The sequence below is a fragment of the Sinocyclocheilus anshuiensis genome, unplaced genomic scaffold (genome assembly GCF_001515605.1).
Source record: "Sinocyclocheilus anshuiensis isolate Anshui unplaced genomic scaffold, SAMN03320099.WGS_v1.1 scaffold3360, whole genome shotgun sequence".
NCBI lineage: Eukaryota > Metazoa > Chordata > Actinopteri > Cypriniformes > Cyprinidae > Sinocyclocheilus > Sinocyclocheilus anshuiensis.
The window spans coordinates 123,374-130,220 of record NW_015553483.1 but is presented as its reverse complement, the minus strand read 5'-3'; the positions used below and the strand labels follow the sequence as shown (position 1 = coordinate 130,220).

Sequence of the window (6,847 nt, the reverse complement as noted above, 5' to 3'; positions counted from 1 at the left end):
TTATATACTGAATTTAATGAAAACTTGAACTAGAATGGCAATAATCATGCTTACTAAAATGCAGACCAGTGTGATTCAACAGGTGCCCTTTTTGTCTTTTTTATATACACATATACACACACACACACACACACACACACACACACACACATATATACATGCATACATGGATCAGTAATTATTGTATCTGTGTGTTGATGATATGCCACGCAGCAAAATGCAGGCCAGAATTATTTAGTGCCATGTCAGCATACAATTCTGTAAGTTCTATGGAGAAGTACAGTTCATCCCTGCCCTCTTTTCCCCAACACTTGTGCTCATGACGCACTTTGTGGTTGGACTCATTTAAGCAATGCAGACTGGGGTGTGAGAACTTTGGAAAACCCTTTTTAGCAGTAAACATGCAAGGGAAATATTTTCCCACATTCTAAACTAGAAAACCTGCAGGCTGTTTAATCCTGCTTGAACACAGCTACAGTAGGAACAAAACCAGACCAGGTGGCAAATAAGACAGACCTAATAATACAGAAACTCCCTACAGGGCAGGAATGTCTAGGTGATGCAACAGTTGATGTAATGGCTGATGTTATACGTTATGAAAGGTGTCGTAGCAATTGCTGCAATGGTTTGAGCAGTAAACAGCGTATCATTGACATCCTAAATCACAGTTATTGTGTTATACTATCTAGAACAACCATGCCACTGTCGGTATGTCACTGTGAAGACACTAATTATATGTTTTCCAGACAAACATTAAGATTAATCATAGACTGAGCCGAATCAAAAGTGATAAATACTGACATAAATATGTAAAGTCCTTTCTCTGTCACTGCAGATGGGAAACCGGGGCCAAAAACGCATCAAGAGAAAGTGCACATCAACATAATTTTGTTACAAAACAATGTGACCTTTCGTCAATGGAATGGAAGAGTTACATTTAAAAAAAATAATGTGGGCACTCTTTAGGTTAGTGAATGAGAACGGGGGATATTAACAAAATAGCACCATAAAAGTAGCCTAAAAATAGTGCTATATTTCAAGACTTCTAAAAGTCATAAAATCTTGACATCCACCCCACAGATCATGAGAGAAATAATGATGCCCAATTCACAAACAAATTGTTCTTTTGAGTCAGATCTTGTCAATGAATTGCTTAATCCAGGTGACAAAACCGGTTTGAATGATTCATTCATTAATCAGACTGGGTCTGGTTCTCCAGCTTGGTCTGTTCCTCACACAAACACTTGGTATACAGCACAAGAGTCATATGGACTGCTTTTGTGATACTTCCATGCCACGGTTCTATTAATAGATTGTTTTGGCAGTTTGAACGCTTTGGTTTCCATTTACTGTAACTGCATGGAAAACAGCAACCAGCAAATCACTCTAAATTTTTCCTTCTGAAGAAATTATACTACCGTTTAAAAGTTTCGGGTCAGTAAGTTTTTTTTTTTTGTTGATACTTTTGTTTAGCCTACATTAAATTGATCGAAAGTGACAGTAAAGACATTTATATTGTTATGAAAGATGTATATTTTAAATAAATGCTGTTCTTTTGAACTTTCTATTCATCAAAGAACCCACAAAGATATTAAGCAGCACAACTGTTTTCAGCATTGATAATGCTAAAAAAAAAATGTTTCTTGAGCACTAATGATTCCTGAAGGATCATGGGACACTGAAGACTGGAGTAATGGCTACTGAAAATTCAGCTTTTCCATCACAGGAATAAATTCCCTTTTAAGATATATTTAAACAGAAAACAGTTATTTTAAATTGTAATAATATTTAGTAGTTTTAGTTTTGTAATAATAATGATTTATTGTATTTTTGATCAAATAAATGCAGCCTTGTTGAGCAAGAGTGTTTCTTTCAAAAATATTTAAAAAAAATCTCATGCACCCCAAACTTCTGAATGGTAGTGCAAGTCATATGGGTCTGAAATGAGGAATTGTAAATGATGACAGAACCTTTATTAACTTCTGTTTATGGATGAACTATTCATTTGGCAGCAAAAATCTGTAACCACAGATACAACCCAAACAAGGAAGCTCAAATTATTTCTTGTAAACCAGGGATGGGCAACTTTGATAGTGTCGAGGGCCAGCATTAGGTCTTCTTTATACCAAGGGGCCAGATTACTAATACACATCCACACACCTTTTACAAAAGGAAATCAAAGTATAATTAATGTAATTTGTTTTTAAAGATTTTATTAAATATAAAACGTGTGCAGTTATGCCAATTCAATTGGGAAACTTTGTTGTCAGTTGACAAGCATTATGTAAATATCTCAATTGCATTGTCTGTAAATTTACAACAATCAATTGTACAGAGGCCTAAGAGGACAGAAAAAGTGAAAGAAAAATTTTAAGAAAAGGGATAAGTCAAAAATATCATTTTTTTAATTAATTTAAATTATTAATCATCAATAATATTAAATAACTTGCTGCGTAAAAATATGGGTAAATTTTCGCACTGGTCTAAACAAAAACAGCAGACGGGCTTATTGAAAATGCAAATTCATTCTCTGCCAGCAGTCTTTCGGAACGGCAAAAATAAAAAAATTCCCCGGTAATGGCAGAACACAAAGCACCTAACTTTGAAACCTGCAGCGCTCATATTCAAAGAAATCATAGCCATTAAGCCAGATCACAATTCTTGTCTTTCCGTCCCCAAATATAAGACCTATTGGAATCATAATTAAGACTTTCTTGTACCATTTAAGAGTTTTATGGCCTTAAAGGTGCAGTATGTAATATTGACAGCTGGCGGTTGAAATGGGTACTGCAGTCCAAATTCAAAATATTGTTTATCCCGCCCCTCCTCCTCAGAGGCGATGCTCCAGCGAGTTGTCAGATTGAGGACACGCAATGGGAATGAGCGCATTTGACAATGGAAGGCGGTAAGTCTTATACTGCAAGCTGATGATTTGATTTATCCTCATTTTAATATGCCTCTGGTCTTAGAGGTTTTTAGATTGATGCCAAGGCTTTTTAGGTCGGGTAGAATCTGCAGTCTCTGACCCAGTTCATTTGCTGGCTTCCATGGCTGCGATACGCTGTTTTCCGCTCTCTGGCAACCCGGGGTGTCGAAATACAATTGGTTAAACTGGCAGTGGGTGGAATCACACAGACAAAAACAAAAACAGACATGCTGACACGGAATGCACATTTTCAAAGTAGAATAACTGGCTTTAGCGTTGTTTTTCAGAGAAACAAGTATGTGAACATATATTATGGTGTTTTTATGCTTTGGTACAGTCAAAAAATTACATACAGCACCTTTAAATTTGATACAATTAAATTTAAGACTTTAAGAAACCCTAAGAACATAATTCAGTGCATACATACCGTGCATTTTGAAAAAAAACTGCATTTTACCTTTAAAATTTGAGGCAAGTGCAACTCTACCGTCTTTGTGAGCGGTGGAGTAATGGTGATTTAAATTAAAATCTTTCATTACAGGTTACGTTTCCAAACAATCCAAAAATATGGGTATTCCCTTAAACTTGGTAAAAAAAATAATCTGTTTACCATCTTGACTGGAAAATACGATTTTCATTGTCAACTTTTTTATTTATTTTGCTAATGTTAAGGTGCGTCCCAAATTGCATACTTATGCACTAATCTATGACGTTTTGTAATATAAATAGTGCAAGTAGTACGTTCACACTGAAGCTTTAATTATGTAGCGAAGGGGGAGGGGCTATCAGACTCCGATTATGAATGACAAAATAACCTTATATAAGTCATACACAACATGGTTGAGTACATAGTGCATAAGTACATAGTGTATAAGTGCATAGTGAGTAGTGCATCATTTGGGATGCAACTTTAGTGAACGTTCACATTAGAGTGCACATACTACTATGCTGATTAATACGGAAGTGGCTGAAAACTAGCGACCTATCCTGGTTGGAGTTAGTATTAACATCATGAACTGAAAGCAATCTTTCCGTGACTTACTTTTCAAATGTTTTAAAATTGATAATCTTGTGTATAATGTGATCCAGCGGGCTGCACTAAAAGAAAGTGCGGGCCGTATGTGGCCCACCGGACACCATTTGCCCATCCCTGCTGTAAACCATGAAGGCCTTAACAAATAAATTTCAGTTCATGCTTTTTTTGGATCATCTTGCCCAAACTGACATCTGACATTCATGTAAAACACACAATTAAGAACATGGTACTGACGGTGCAGGCTGAGGGAGATGTTGATGGTCTTCTCCTCTGTGAAGCTCTTGGCATTGGGGAATTTGGCACACTTGAGATGGGTGGCAGCAGGTGAGTCACCCATGTGGATCCAGCACACAGTCTCCTGGGCGTAGATAAAGTCCATAGCGGTGGTCTGCTTGGTGTTGATGGAGATGGGATTGGCTCCGCTCAGAGAGGTGGCTTGGATGTTCTGGGAGTTGGCTATGAGGAGGTATGGATGCCGATCTACAGGGTCTTAAACATAGATGGGAAAACAAGGATTTGACCACAGCGAGCAAGACAAAAAGAACAAAGGATCAGCAGAAACTATGTTCATTTCCTACCGTTCTTGGCCTTGCAGGAACGGTTGTCTGGTTGAGACAAGTAGCCCTCCACACAGCTGCAGGTGTAGGAGCCATCTGTGTTTGTGCATGTCTGACTGCAAGTCCCATACACTGCACACTCGTTAAAGTCTGACAGAGAAAGCCACAAGGTAAAAAGTCACATGTTTCCTGTTCAATACTTCTACAGTCATCACTTAATAATAAAATCATAAAGTCATTCAAAGCTCACCTTTGCATTGCTTTCCATCTTCTCCCACCTCATAGCCATTCCTGCAGTAGCACTTTGGACCCGACAGTGTCACTGAACAGTTGTACTGGCAGCCCATGATGGTGCAGTTATGAGCATACTCTACAGCATAGGAAACAGAGAGAATAAACAGTTAGCAGAGAAACATCCACATCCAAAATAAATATTATACAGAAGAGATTATAAAACTGGTAAGTAGGACTGGACAAACTGGCTAAAAAAAAACAACAACATTTGTCAGCTTTTGGATTTTACAATATAATACAATACAATTCAATTAATATAATATAATAACATATAAATATTTTGAAATAAAAATTAAATCAAAGTCAAACTTGTTTAAAATAATCAAGTAAATAATATAGGCCTAAATGAATATAGGAACAATGAGCAATCAGTAGGGATGTAATGATTCACTCAACTTCCGATTCGATTCAATTCACGATTTTGATTTCACGATTCGATTCACGATTTTTTTTTTTTTTTTACAAAAAGAGATTTAAGACAAATTATAAATTAAATGCGTCCTTTTATTATTGCTTGGACAAAATGCTGTGCGTTTCTTTATGAAATTGAAATACACGTTTTTTTATTTACAAAATGAGATTTAAGACAAATTATAAATTAAATGCGTCCTTTTATTATTGCTTGGACAAAATGCTGTGCGTTTCTTTATGAAATTGAAATATAACACTATAATAATATACTAATATAGCACTTGCATATTATTGCTCTTTTGTTGATTTTGATTGCTTTTATTGTCCTCATTTGTAAGTTGCTTTGGATAAAAGTGTCTGCTAAATGACAAAATTTAAATATAATGTAAATGTAAATAACAAAACTAAATTGAAAATTTAAAACAAACCCCAAATCAAATAAATAAGTAACACAAATAAAATAAATATCTTCATATAAACAAAATAAGTCTTTGTCTGTGCTCTTTCCATTTAAAATTAGAGGCAACCACTGCATTTTAATCATGATCCAAACAAAGATGCTGCATCCACGCAACATGAGCAGTTTTTAATCTAAATTAAATTGTATAATTTCGAAATTTGAAGCAAAAACAGAATGGTTTGACTTCAGTTTTGTGAAACTATACATAAAAAATATCTGCATGAAACAGAAACAGCAGACGAGCTGAATGAACTAGATAAAATGAACACAGTTAACCAGATAAACCAGACTTCCATGATACCAGCCCCAAACAAGTCAACCTACAGCTGGTTGTCCAGCTAATCAACCACCTAAAACCACCTAGGATCAGCCTTAGTCCGTTATGAGTGTCTATGTGCAAAACGTGATACTTGGTACTTGATACTTGATATTTGTGAAAATGGCTTGTCGTACGTGATTTCCATGCATGCGGTGTACAGTGAAAAGCCTTTAATGCTCTTCGAGACGCATTTAGGACATCTTGGCAAAATATAAAAGCGCAACAGGGGCTTCACTGCTCAACCAACCAAAAACACAGACACACAGAGCGTATGATTAAAAGGTTTGACTGGACACAGATGAGTGCACTTGGTTTTATACTGTGGGTATTGCTGTGCTGCCAAACACTGCATCACTGTCCACCAACCTCTGTGTGAACTCAGACTGTGGCTTTGCTCAGACAAAAAACAAGTCTCCACGTGCCCACCGGATACACACAGGTCTGGGAAAGCCACATCCATCAAAACAGTGATTTTGTCTGATATGTTCATGTGGGAACGGTTCAGGGAAGTACAAAAATCACAATGGTAATATTTACTTAAGGAACTCCTTTATAATCCTACAGGATTTTTATACCAGGTACATCCGTCTCAGTTGATCTGATCATAAGCTGAAAGAGCTAAATACACGTGTAAACGTGATCTGACGAGTGTTGGTAGGTGCACCATGATCCAACCGCTCAATTTACAGAAGGTCTAAGAAAAGTTTTAAACTTCAAAATAAAATAACCATTTTACAAGAGCTTTCACAAGAAAGTCTTAAAATCTGATCATAACCAGTCACTGCCAGGAGATGCATTTGACACTGAAAATCTGTTCAAAAGAAATATTGTGCAATATTGTTAC

At 36.3% G+C, this 6,847-nt stretch overlaps 1 pseudogene; it reads right to left on the bottom strand.

Moving 5' to 3' along the window:
• LOC107668339 (low-density lipoprotein receptor-related protein 1-like) overlaps positions 1 to 6,847 on the bottom strand; it is a 138,025-nt pseudogene that overhangs the window by 76,887 nt on the left and 54,291 nt on the right.